Raw genomic sequence first — 13,135 nt, 5'->3', positions numbered from 1 at the left:
GCCATTGCTCTGACTTGGTGGGCCTTCAGTGAGGTGGATAAAGCAAATGTTGCTTACCTGATGTAACAGGTGTTCTCACAGGACAGCAGGATGTTAGTCCTCACAAATGGGTGACATCGAGGATGGAGCCCACCACGGAAAACTTCTGTCAAAGTTTAAACAGAACTTTGACTGGCCCCTACTGGGCATGCCCAGCAAGGCACTGACCCTGCAGCCAGCAGGGGTCTCCCTTCAGTCTGATTTTCAAAGCTACAGGCAGTGCCTAAAAAGTAAAAACAAAACAAACCCAAAACCGCGGGGTGGCGGGCGGGTTTCGTGAGGACTAACATCCTGCTGTCCTGTGAGAACACCTGTTACATCAGGTAAGCAACATTTGCTTTCTCACAGGACAAGCAGGATGGTTGTCCTCACAAATGGGTGAGTACCGAGCTGAGGATGTCCTGACTTGCACCAAATGCACCCAATGACGTGCAACAGGCACAACAACTGGGGTGGAATTTGGTAAAGGGCATCCGCACCCTACCGGGAAGGTGGAAGGGTGTTGGTACATCACGTTGGAAAAAGGTTACGCAAGACAGATTGGCCGAAGATGGAGTCCTGTCTTCCAGCTTTGTCCAAACAATAGTGGGCTGCAAAGGTATGGAGAGAACTCCAGGTTGCAGCTTTGCAGATGTCAGGAAGCGGCACCGATCGAAGGTGTGCCACTGACGTCGCCATGGCCCTCACAGAGTGTGCTTTCACATGGTCTTGAAAAGGAATGCCAGCTTGCTGATAGCAAAAAGAAATGCAGTCCGCCAACCAGGAGGAAAGAGCCTGCTTACCCACAGGATGTCCTAACTTGTTAGGATGGAAAGAGACAAATAATTGAGTGCTCTTCCTGTGAGCAACTGTACGGTCTAGATAAAAAGCTAGAGCTCGTTTGCAGTCTAGGGTATGCAGAGTCTGTTCCCCGGAGTTGGAGTGGGGCCTGGGAAAAAAGATAGGCAGTATGATGGATTGATTAATATGAAACTCAGAAACTACCTTAGGTAAAAATTTAGGGTGAGTGCGGAGTACCGCCCGGTCCTGCAGGAGCTTAGTGTAAGGCGGATAGGTAACTAGGGCCTGCAATTCACTAACCCTGCGAGCTGAAGTGATAGCCAAAAGGAATAACACTTTCCATGTGAGATACTTTAATTCACAGGAGTGCAGAGGTTCGAAAGGAGGTTTCATTAGACGACCAAGAACCAGGTTAAGGTCCCAAGATGGGGCCGGAGGACGTAAGGGTGGCTTCAGATGGAGCAAGCCTTTAAGAAAACGTGTTACCAGGGGTTGTACTGAAATAGGGACACCCTGTACACCTTTATGGAAGGCGGCTACCGCACTGACATGCATCCTAATGGAAGAGGTCTTTAGACCGGATTCTGATAGGTGCCATAAATAGTCCAAGAACTTAGAGATTGGACAGGAAAGGGGATCAAGGGACTGAGAAGTGCACCATGATGTGTACCTTTTCCATTTATATGAATAGGATCTTCTGGTAGAGGGCTTTCGTGAAGCTATCAGGACACGAGAAACCGAATCCGAAAGGTTAAAAGGCTGAAGGACTAACCTTTCAACATCCATGCCGTCAGGGACAAGGCTTGGAGGTTGGGATGGAGGAGGCATCCGTCGTTTTGAGTGAGCAGATGCGGATCCGTTCCCAGAGGGATGTGCCTGCGGATGGAGAGATCCTGGAGTATGGGAAACCACACTTGGCGTGGCCAGTGGGGTGCTATCAGGATCATGGTTCCTCCGTCCTGGCGTAGCTTCACGAGAGTCCTTGACAGAAGAGGAAGTGGAGGGAATGCATAAAGCAGACCTGTCGTCCACTTGAGGGAGAAGGCATCTCTCGGCTGAAAGTGTTGGCTCCGAATGAGAGAGCAGTAATAGTCCACTTTGTGGTTCTGAGGGGACGCAAAGAGGTCTATGCGGGGAAAACCCCACTTGTGAAACAGAGAGGTCACTACCAGAGGATCGAGTGACCACTCGTGTGGCTTGAAGACACGGCTCAGCTGGTCTGCCAATACATTGTCTACTCCCGGCAGGTAAGTGGCCCTGAGGTACATAGAGTGGGAGAGGGCTTCCGCCCAGATCTGCGCAGCTTCCTGACACAGAAGGAAGGAGCCTGTGCCTCCCTGCTTGTTTATGTACCACATGGCCACTTGGTTGTCCGTCTGGATTAAGATTATCTGATGGAATAGATGATCTTTGAAAGTTCGGAGTGCATAGCGGATTGCGCGAAGTTCCAGGAAATTTATCTGGTGTTCGGCTTCCTCTTTGGACCATAACCCTTGGGTTTGTAATTCGTCCACATGGGCTCCCCAACCGATGTGAGAAGCGTCGGTGGTTAGGATTACTTGCGGATCCGGTGGAAGAAAAGGTAAGCCCTGAAGGAGGTTGACCTGAGTTGTCCACCAGGTTAAGGATAGGCGCAGGGCCTGTGTGACTGTGACTATGGAGGACAGAGGCTGAAAAGCTTGAATCCATTGGTGTCGTAGAGTCCATTGTGTTACTCTCATGGCTAGTCGGGTCATGGGAGTGACTTGAACCGAGGATGCCATGTGTCCTAGGAGAATGAGGAACTGGCGAGCCGTGGCAGTGTTTTGAGACTGGAGCTGGCGAGCCAGGGATATTAGGGTGTGGACCCTCTGAAGAGGAAGGTAAGCCTTTGCCTGCAAGGTGTCCAAGTCTGCTCCAATGAAGGATAAGGTTTGAGACGGGACTAAGCAAGATTTCTCGTAATTGACAAGAAACCCTAAGGAAAGGAGTGTTTGAATTGTCAATTTTAGGGAGGATTGAGCTATGTGTTGGGAGGAGGCCCTATTTAGCCAATCGTCCAGGTAGGGGTAGACGTGGACACCTTCCTTCCTTAGGAATGCTGCTACAACTACGAGACATTTGGTAAAGACTCGTGGGGCAGAAGCCAGACCGAAAGGTAGGACACGGTATTGATAATGGTCGTGGCCTACAAGAAACCGCAGATATTTGCGATGGGATTGTGTGATCGCAATGTGGGTATAAGCGTCCTTGAGGTCGAGAGAGCACAGCCAATCCCCCTTTTGCAACAGAGGGAGCAAGGCGCCCAGGGTTACCATCTTGAACTTTTCTTTTTGCAGATACTTGTTGAGGGCCCGAAGGTCCAGAATTGGACGTAGCCCCCCTGATTTCTTTGGTATTAGGAAGTATCTGGAATAGAACCCTTTCCCTTGTTGACAAGGAGGGACGGGTTCTATAGCATTTGATTGTAGAAGAAGGGATACTTCTTGATGTAATTGAGTGAAATGGCTGGTTAGACTCCATGCCTGAAGGGGCGGGGAGTCTGGCGGAAGTGTTATGAAGTTGAGGTGGTAACCCTGTGCGATAATTGCTAGCACCCACTGATCTGAGGTGATCTGTTTCCAACGGTGTAAGAAGTGGAACAGTCGACCCCCCACAGGGATGTGTGGAAGAGGGAGATGGCATGTGCTCAATACAGGGAAGTCAAAGGCCCGCCGTAGGCCCAGGAGGTGGGGCTACAGTAGGTCTTTGCTTTCTCGGCTGACGAGGCTGAGGCCTGTTAGAGGACCGTGCAGGACGAGCCCTAGTTGACGGAGGGTAGTAGCGACGTGGTCGAAAGAACGACTTCTTAGAGTCCTTCTTTTGCGGTTGCTTGGAGGTCACCTCAGGTGGGACAGATGAGAGTTGTTTCAACGTCTCATGGTGGTCTTTTAACTCCGCCACAATCTGTTGAATTTGCTCTCCAAACAAATTGTCGCCTAAGCAGGGCAAATCAGCAAGACGATCTTGGACTTCTGGGCGAAGGTTGGATGACTTTAACCAAGCCCAACGTCTGGCTGAGATGGCTGTGGCTGAAACCTTCGTGGAAGCATCGAATATGTCATAGGCAGTCCTAATCTCGTGCTTCCCTGCCTCAAATCCCTTGTGAAGAAGGGCTTGAAGCTGTGGTTGGTATTGGTCCGGCAACAAGTCAGCATAGTCTTGCATCTGCTTAAAGATGGCTCTGTTGTATTGAGTCATGTAAAGTTGATATGAAGCTATGCGTGAAATCAACGTAGCTCCATGATACACTTTCCGTCCTACACTATCCAGGAACTTGTTGTCCCTGGTAGGTGGGGTAGAAGAGTGCGGCTTAAGACGCTTGGCCTTCTTCTGCGCGGACTCAACCACAACAGAGCGATGATCCAGTTGAGGTTTTTGGAAACCTGGTGCTGACTGGACAAGGTATGTGGAGTCAGCTTTCTTGTTAACTGGTGACACCGATGAAGGAGATTCCCAGTTTTTCTTGAGCAGATCCAAAAACACCTGGTGTATAGGGATGGAAGCGATGATTTTTGGAGCATCCAGAAATTGAAGTAGTTCCATCATCTGGTGTCTGTCATCAGCTTCAGATTGTAGTTGAAAAGGTACAACTTCTGACATTTCTTTCACAAAATTAATGAAAGATAGATCCTCAGGAGGAGATCTTTTTCTACTCTCTGTAGGAGATGGTGGCGAAGGCAGATCTGTGTCAGAAGAGGTATCATCATCATCACCCCAGGTATCGTAGGGATCATGTGTGGCTTGTAGCCCTGATGGACCTGGCTGAGGCTCTGAAGGCATCGATGGAAACCGAGGTGGAATCGGTGCGGTAGGTGGAACCAGAAATGGCATCGATGGCTTCGGTGCTGCCGATGGAATCGGTGCCTGGCGCGGAATCGATGGAGCCGAAGGATAAATCGGTGGAGATATACCCGAAGGTACCGATGGAACTACCCCGGAAGGGGGAATTCGAAACGGTGTTTCTCCTGCCGATGAGAAACCAGTCGGAGACGGTGGTGTTGTCGATGGCACTGGAATCACCGATGGAAGGGCCGTCATGAGTGCCTCCATGCGGCTCAGTAGCGGTGCTAGTGCTTGTATCAACGGCTCGGTGGTCGGTTCCCTCCTCGGTGGCGAAGCCGGTGCCGGTGTCGGTGCCGGGGGTGGCACTGGAACCGGTGCCGGAGACGGTGCCGATGGAGGTTGTAATTTCTTCATCGCTTTCTCGATGGCCTCCTGGACCAGCCGGTCCAGTTCTGCCCGGAGACCAGGGGTAACCATACCCGGCTCGACGGGAGAGGGAGGCTGAGGCAGGGCTGGAGGGACCACCGTAACCGGTGGGATCACGGCCCCCACACCCCGAGAGGGTGAGGGTTTCCTCGATGCCGGCGAACGAGACGTGGAGGGCGTCCGGTCTGTTCGCGGCTTTTGTCGGTGGCTCGGCTTGAGCAGAGGTCGATGGCTGTGGATCCTCGACAGGCCGAGACTTATGCCGTCGATGGCGGTGCTTTTCTTTCCGATCCCCTCGCCCATCCGGGGAAGGGACGGGAGTCGACGGCCGAGAAGCGATCGATGGCGGACGGTCACCGGAGGGTTGACGATGATGGTACAACTTCGACGGTGCCGGTTCCGATGACGTCGATGCTATCGATGGCGTTGGGGTTGGTGCATGGAAGAGGAGCCCCATCTTCTCCATCCTGGCTTTGCGACCCTTGGGTGTCATTAAGGCACATTTGGTGCAAGTCAGGACATCATGCCCACTACCCAAACACATTACACAAACCCTGTGGGGGTCTGTGATGGACATAGTCCGGGTACAATCCGGACAACGACGGAACCCCGTTGCCATGGCTGGAAGCCAAAATTTAGGCTGGGGATCGGTAAGTGCCCACAGGCCTCAAGGGCCAAAATAGACGGCAGTCGATGGAAGAAGGCAAAAAACTTACCGGGTTCCGTAAGATGACTAAAAAATTTGTCGAAGGGAGACCCCTGAGGGGCAAATTTTCTTAGGAAATTAATTTCCAAATTCCTGTCAGGAACGTGGTTAGAGAGCTCCTTTCACCGCGTGGCAACTGCTGCGCGGAAAAAAGAAGACTGAAGGGAGACCCCTGCTGGCTGCAGGGTCAGTGCCTTGCTGGGCATGCCCAGTAGGGGCCAGTCAAAGTTCTGTTTAAACTTTGACAGAAGTTTTCCGTGGTGGGCTCCATCCTCGATGTCACCCATTTGTGAGGACAACCATCCTGCTTGTCCTGTGAGAAAGCTTCTGCTTTTCTGTTGTAACAGAACAGGATGCATTGGGATGTCAGAGATAATAGCGTTTTCTTGGAGACAGGGAGTCCAGGGGCATTCGGGTTGAAAGAAAAGTGCTGGGAGGCCCTGGACTCAATGGGTGCGCCATTTGTAATAAGCTAAGGCGTGTTTGCAGTCCAACATGTAAAGCCGCCTTTCCATTTCAGATTTGTGTGGTTTCGGGAAGAAGGTCTGTAAAGTGATCGTCTGATTAAGGTGGAAAGCAGACACCACCTTAGGGAGGAAGGATGGATGAGTTCTTAATGTCACCTTATGGTGAAATTCCAGATATGGCGAGTAATGGACCAAGACTTGTAGCTCACTAACCCTTCTTGCTGAGGTGAGGGCAACCAGGAAAAGGACTTTCCAGGAGAAATACCTCATGTAGCTGCTGTCTAGAGGTTTGAAGGGCAGGAGCATCAGGTGTTCTAGAATCAGATTGAGATCCCATGGGATTGGTGGCTTTTGCACTGGTGGATGCAGCCATAGAATGCTTTTCATGAATCTTGAGATGAGCGGGTGACATGACACCGGGGAGCCATCATAAGGGAAGTAATAAGCCACGATAGTGCTGACATGCACTCTCACAGATGCTGTTGCCAGTCCTGTCTGGAATAGAGAATGGAGGTATTCCAGCAGATATTCTGGGGGGGCAGGAGAAGGGGTCCACTCTGTGTTCTCTGCACCATTTTGAATATGTGATCCAATTACCTTGGTAGAGTTTCATGGTGAATACTACCTGGATGACAACAGAATGTCTTGAATTGGTAGTGGTAGGTTCAGATATGTTAAGCACTGTCCTTTCAATCTCCACTTTGTCCAATGGCGGGGGAAGCACATGGTGGAAAGCAGAGGTCCCAGTCCTGTGGCAGCAATTTCCGAACGTCCTATGGTAGGCTGTGCTTGCTGAGGTGGACGGAGCGAAGTGCGAGTACCTTCCTGCTGGGACTGCCTACTCTTGAGTTCTTTACTCCAGAAAGATAAGTTATTTGGGGTTGGTTTTCCCTGTGGACCCTGTCTTCCCCCGTAGGGCATCTTTGCACACTCGTGAAATGCTTGTGATTGCTCGCAGCTCCCATTGGTTTATTTGCTGAGTTCTCTCTTCTCCCGACCCTCGGCTTCTTCAGTGGGCCCATGACTCCCATTTGGCATGGCATCTCGGCATCACCTGAACCCTGGAGTTAGTTTTCTGTCATTACTGGTGGCCTCAGATGAAGAGGGACGAGAAGCATAGAAACAACAGAAAAGGACCAAATGATCCACCAAGTTTGCCCAGCAAGCTTATACCAGTATCTGCTGCAATGTGCAGGCTACCCCGCTTTCACTCGAGGCCTCTGACAGGGAGATCTGATGAGCCCGCTGTCTGAGGAGGCCTTCCATCCACCATGTTGCAGGGCACTACCGTAACTGACACTCCCTTTCCATGCCCTTTGTGACCTTCATCAGTCATGGCAGATGGAGTGGATCCGGGGCCAGCTGTCGAGCTGAGGAAACAGTTGCAGATCCCGGATTCTGAAATAAGATCCAATGACTGCTAAGTACTTGGTGCAAATTCTCAGGAGCGATGATCCTCCACCGGGGAATACCTTGTATTGAAGGAACCCATTGGCCTGGAAGCAGAGGTAGCACCACAGGTATGGAGGATGGAAATATGTATGCTCATATCTCTTAGGGCCCGTGCCCTCTTTCAGTTGCTGGGCTGTGAAAGGGGTGGGGGGGGGGGGGGGGGGGGGAGTCATCGCGATCTCTCTCTTGCAAATAAATCTGTTGAGCATGTGTGAGGAGAGACTGTGCTGGAGGGTCGATGTTATCTTGAAATTCAGGGAATAGTTGGTCACAACACTGTAACAGATAAATGAGAGAGGGAAAAAAAAGTGTGAAAGCTTGCTGGGCAGACTGGATGGGCCGTTTGGTCTTCTTCTGCCATCATTTCTGTTTCTATGTTTCAGCAACCAGCAGTGATTTTTTGCAAGTTTGACTACTACTGGAGGATGCCTTATTATGCAATATCATCTGAGTTCATAAATACATGAGGAATATCCTTTATTTCATACTACATCAAGAATTGATCAACTTTAATTGCACTGTGATAAGCATTCACTATTTTTTCATTCACTGGTGGGTGTTAAGATTTATTTGGTATGTAACAGTAGAGTTTTCCACGGTTTTGATATAAAACATATGCAAGACACTATAATACTTTTTGAGTGGTAAATTATTTAACTGCTGTGCTTATGGATGATAATATCTATAGCCCATTGCAGGGAAAGACAGCAGATTTATCTTAAAGCATGACTTCTCTGATACCACTTATGATATATTTTTATGTGGGTTCTTTTTTTTTGCCTTTTACTTTTTTGATTGTAATCTCTATTAACGTATGCTAAGGCAACTGCATAACATTTAGAATTCATGGCTGAGCCAAAGACTTAGATGCCTGAAACTAGATACTTTGTAGAAATCTTACAGCAGAAAGAAAAAAATATTCTGGTGGTGTTGAATTTTTCAACAGACCCAGATGAGGATACAGCATAGAAAACCGCACTTGAGAAGAACGCAAAGAAGGGACATACAATAGGTGGAAACAGCAAGAACAGCAGCTTAGATAATAGTAAAAATAGAGATGATTATGGTATTCAAAGGAGACAAAACTGTACCAATGATCTCTCAGATGATGAAGGAGACCTGGTTCAATAGCTCTGTATCAGATCTGAAGAATGTGTTAATCATGCCTGGAGGTTGGGTCAAAAATAGTCACTTCTCCAGTCTATTTTATGAATTTCCAACACTTCTGGAAAGGAGCAGCAGCTTGAAAAAACTGTAAGGTAACAATTTTTTCCCAAAACCTGAAAGAATTGTTGGTCTTCATAGATTGCATTGTTACAGAAATTTCCTACTTGAACCATAGACTATAGCATCTCTCTCTCTCTCAGAAATGAGCCAGAACCCTAAACTGGTTCTAGCTAGAATGGACAGGCAGTATACCTCTCTCTGGCAAGGCCAGGAAAGAGCTGGCTGGCATTCTAGAAGTGATAGACATCATGGTAAACAAGTTTACAGCATCCTCTCTTACAGATTCAGAGACCTCCTGGTCCGTTTAAAATCACCCTACTGTAAATTCTTCCCAGATTGGCTCCTGCGGTCACATCCCTACGGTTGTGCACATGAGAAAATCCTCAAATTTTTCAGCTACGGAATTGGAGACCCCTCGGTCCGGTTGAAGTTTCTTTTCTACACTTTCTTTCCGCGATGGTCCCAGAGGATGTACTCTTCCGGTGGTGCAGAATTATTTAATTATTCAAACATGGAGAAAGTCCTTGCGGACTTCATATTTCCAAGATTCTGGAAATTCCTGGCCCCCTGACACGAAACACGGCCATATCGGGGTCGTTCAGTAAAATAATAAAAAAATTGTTCTGTTTGTTAATTATACTGAGCAATAACAGTTTATTTGCTGCACATTATTCTTTTGGTTATTCTAGAAGTGATGCCAGGAGGTAGGTGTGAGAGAGTTTTTCAAAATAAAAGTTGGGAGGAACAGGTGACAAGAGACTGCTGGGTGGAGACTCATGCTGGACAGAGTCTTCCTTAATATGACTTCCTGGAGCATTATCTTTTTACTCCTGTTAGGGCTCATGCAGAAGCAGATCCAAGGTGTCCAGGTCATACCTCTTAGTTTCCTTCTCCAGTTCCCTCCTTGTAGAGGAATCTGTCTCTGGTATGTCCTAGGACTCTGTTATAAAAGATGGCACGTTGGTCTTGTTGGCCCAAGTAAGAACATAAGAACATAAGAAAATGCCATACTGGGTCAGACCAAGGGTCCATCAAGCCCAGCATCCTGTTTCCAACAGTGGCCAATCCATGCCATAAGAACCTGGCAGTGGCTATTCTCTAAGTGAACTTAATAGCAGGTAATGGACTTCTCCTCCAAGAACTTATCCAATCCTTTTTTAAACACAGCTATACTAACTACACGAACCACATTCTCTGGCAACAAATTCCAGAGTTTAATTGTGCGTTGAGTAAAAAAGAACTTTCTCCGATTAGTTTTAAATGTGCCCCATGCTAACTTCATGGAGTGTCCCCTAGTCTTTCTACTATCCGAAAGAGTAAATAACCGATTCACATCTACCCGTTCTAGACCTCTCATGATTTTAAACACCTCTATCATATCCCCCCTCAGTCGTGTCTTCTCCAAGCTGAAAAGTCCTAACCTCTTTAGTCTTTCCTCATAGGGGAGTTGTTCCATTCCCCTTATCATTTTGGTAGCCCTTCTCTGTACCTTCTCCATCGCAATTATATCTTTTTTGAGATGCGGCGACCAGAATTGTACACAGTATTCAAGGTGCGGTCTCACCATGGAGCGATACAGAGGCATTATGACATTTTCCGTTTTATTCATCATTCCTTTTCTAATAATTCCCAACATTCTGTTTGCTTTTTTGACTGCCGCAGCACACTGAACCGACGATTTCAATGTGTTATCCACTATGACACCTAGATCTCTTTCTTGGGTTGTAGCACCTAATATGGAACCCAACATCGTGTAATTATAGCATGGGTTATTTTTCCCTATATGCATCACCTTGCACTTATCCACATTAAATTTCATCTGCCATTTGGATGCCCAATTTTCCAGTCTCACAAGGTCTTCCCGCAATTTATCACAATCTGCTTGTGATTTAACTACTCTGAACAATTTTGTGTCATCTGCAAATTTGATTATCTCACTCGTCGTATTTCTTTCCAGATCATTTATAAATATATTGAACAGTAAGGGTCCCAATACAGATCCCTGAGGCACTCCACTGTCCACTCCCTTCCACTGAGAAAATTGCCCATTTAATCCTACTCTCTGTTTCCTGTCTTTTAGCCAGTTTGCAATCCATGAAAGGACATCGCCACCTATCCCATGACTTTTTACTTTTCCTAGAAGCCTCTCATGAGGAACTTTGTCAAACGCCTTCTGAAAATCCAAGTATACTATATCTACCGGTTCACCTTTATCCACATGTTTATTAACTCCTTCAAAAAAGTGAAGCAGATTTGTGAGGCAAGACTTGCCCTGGGTAAAGCCATGCTGACTTTGTTCCATTAAACCATGTCTTTCTATATGTTCTGTGATTTTGATGTTTAGAACACTTTCCACTATTTTTCCTGGCACTGAAGTCAGGCTAACCGGTCTGTAGTTTCCCGGATCGCCCCTGGAGCCCTTTTTAAATATTGGGGTTACATTTGCTATCCTCCAGTCTTCAGGTACAATGGATGATTTTAATGATAAGTTACAAATTTTTACTAATAGGTCTAAAATTTCATTTTTTAGTTCCTTCAGAACTCTGGGGTGTATACCATCCGGTCCAGGTGATTTACTACTCTTCAGTTTGTCAATCAGGCCTACCACATCTTCTAGGTTCACCGTGATTTGATTCAGTCCATCTGAATCATTACCAATGAAAACCTTCTCCATTACAGGGTACCTCCCCAACATCCTCTTCAATAAACACCGAAGCAAAGAAATCATTTAATCTTTCTGCGATGGCCTTATCTTCTCTAAGTGCCCCTTTAACCCCTCGATCATCTAACAGTCCAACTGACTCCCTCACAGGCTTTCTGCTTCAGATATATTTAAAAAAGTTTTTACTGTGAGTTTTTGCCTCTACAGCCAACTTCTTTTCAAATTCTCTCTTAGCCTGTCTTATCAATGTCTTACATTTAACTTGCCAATGTTTATGCTTTATCCTATTTTCTTCTGTTGGATCCTTCTTCCAATTTTTGAATGAAGATCTTTTGGCTAAAATAGCTTCTTTCACCTCCCCTTTTAACCATGCCGGTAATCGTTTTGCCTTCTTTCCACCTTTCTTAATGTGTGGAATACTTCTGGACTGTGCTTCTAGAATGGTATTTTTTAACAATGACCATGCCTCTTGGACATTTTTTACTTTTGTAGCTGCTCCTTTCATTTTTTTTCTAACAATTTTTCTCATTTTATCAAAGTTTCCCTTTTGAAAGTTTAGCACGAGAGCCTTGGATTTGCACACTGTTCCTTTTCCAGTCATTAAATCAAATTTGATCATATTATGATCACTATTGCCAAGCGGCCCCACCACCGTTACCTCTCTCACCAAGTCCTGTGCTCCACTGAGAATTAGATCTAATATTGCTCCCTCTCTCGTCGGTTCCTGAACCAATTGCTCCATAAAGCTATCATTTATTCCATCCAGAAACGTTATCTCTCTAGCGTGACCCGATGATACATTTACCCAGTCTATATTGGGGTAATTGAAGTCTCCCATTATTACTGCACTGCCAATTTGGTTAGCTTCCCTAATTTCTCTTAGCATTTCACTGTCCATCTCACCATCTTGACCAGGTGGACGGTAGTATACCCCTATCACTGTAGTCTTCCCTGACACACAAGGGATTTCTACCCATAAAGATTCAATTTTGTATTTAGTCTCATGCAGGATGTTTATCCTGTTGGACTCTATGCCATCCCGGACATAAAGCGCCACACCTCCTCCCGACTGCTCCTCTCTGTCATTGCGATATAATTTGTATCCCGGTATAGCACTGTCCCATTGGTTATCCTCTTTCCACCATGTCTCTGAGATGCCAATTAAGTCTATGTCATCATTTACTGCTATACATTCTAATTCTCCCATCTTACGTCTTAGACTTCTGGCATTAGCATACAAACATTTCAAAGTTTGTTTTTTGTTTGTATTTTTATTCTGCTTTTTAATTGATAGGGATAAGCTAGAATTTTTTTAGCTCAGGTGAGTTTTTAGTTACAGGCACTTGGACTACTTTTCTAATTATTGGAACCTCACTGTCGGGATGCCCTAATTCTAATGCATCATTAGTATCCTTTAAAGATACATCTCTCCGAACCATGCGCTGCTGAGCGACTGTCGGCTTTCCCCTTTGTTCTAGTTTAAAAGCTGCTCTATCTCCTTTTTAAAGGTTAGCGCCAGCAGTCTGGTTCCACCCTGGTTAAGGTGGAGCCCATCCCTTCGGAAGAGACTCC

General features: G+C 46.7%; 1 protein-coding gene across 4 annotated transcripts in view; it reads right to left on the bottom strand.

The window, feature by feature from the left end:
• The window catches only part of ERO1B (endoplasmic reticulum oxidoreductase 1 beta), a 281,408-nt gene that overhangs the window by 154,256 nt on the left and 114,017 nt on the right, over positions 1-13,135 (bottom strand). The gene's annotated exons all lie outside the window — the stretch shown is intronic.

Source organism: Rhinatrema bivittatum, chromosome 3, assembly GCF_901001135.1.
Source record: "Rhinatrema bivittatum chromosome 3, aRhiBiv1.1, whole genome shotgun sequence".
Lineage (NCBI taxonomy): Eukaryota > Metazoa > Chordata > Amphibia > Gymnophiona > Rhinatrematidae > Rhinatrema > Rhinatrema bivittatum.
The sequence above is the reverse complement of the archived record's forward strand: the minus strand, read 5'-3'. Positions and strand labels throughout refer to the sequence as shown.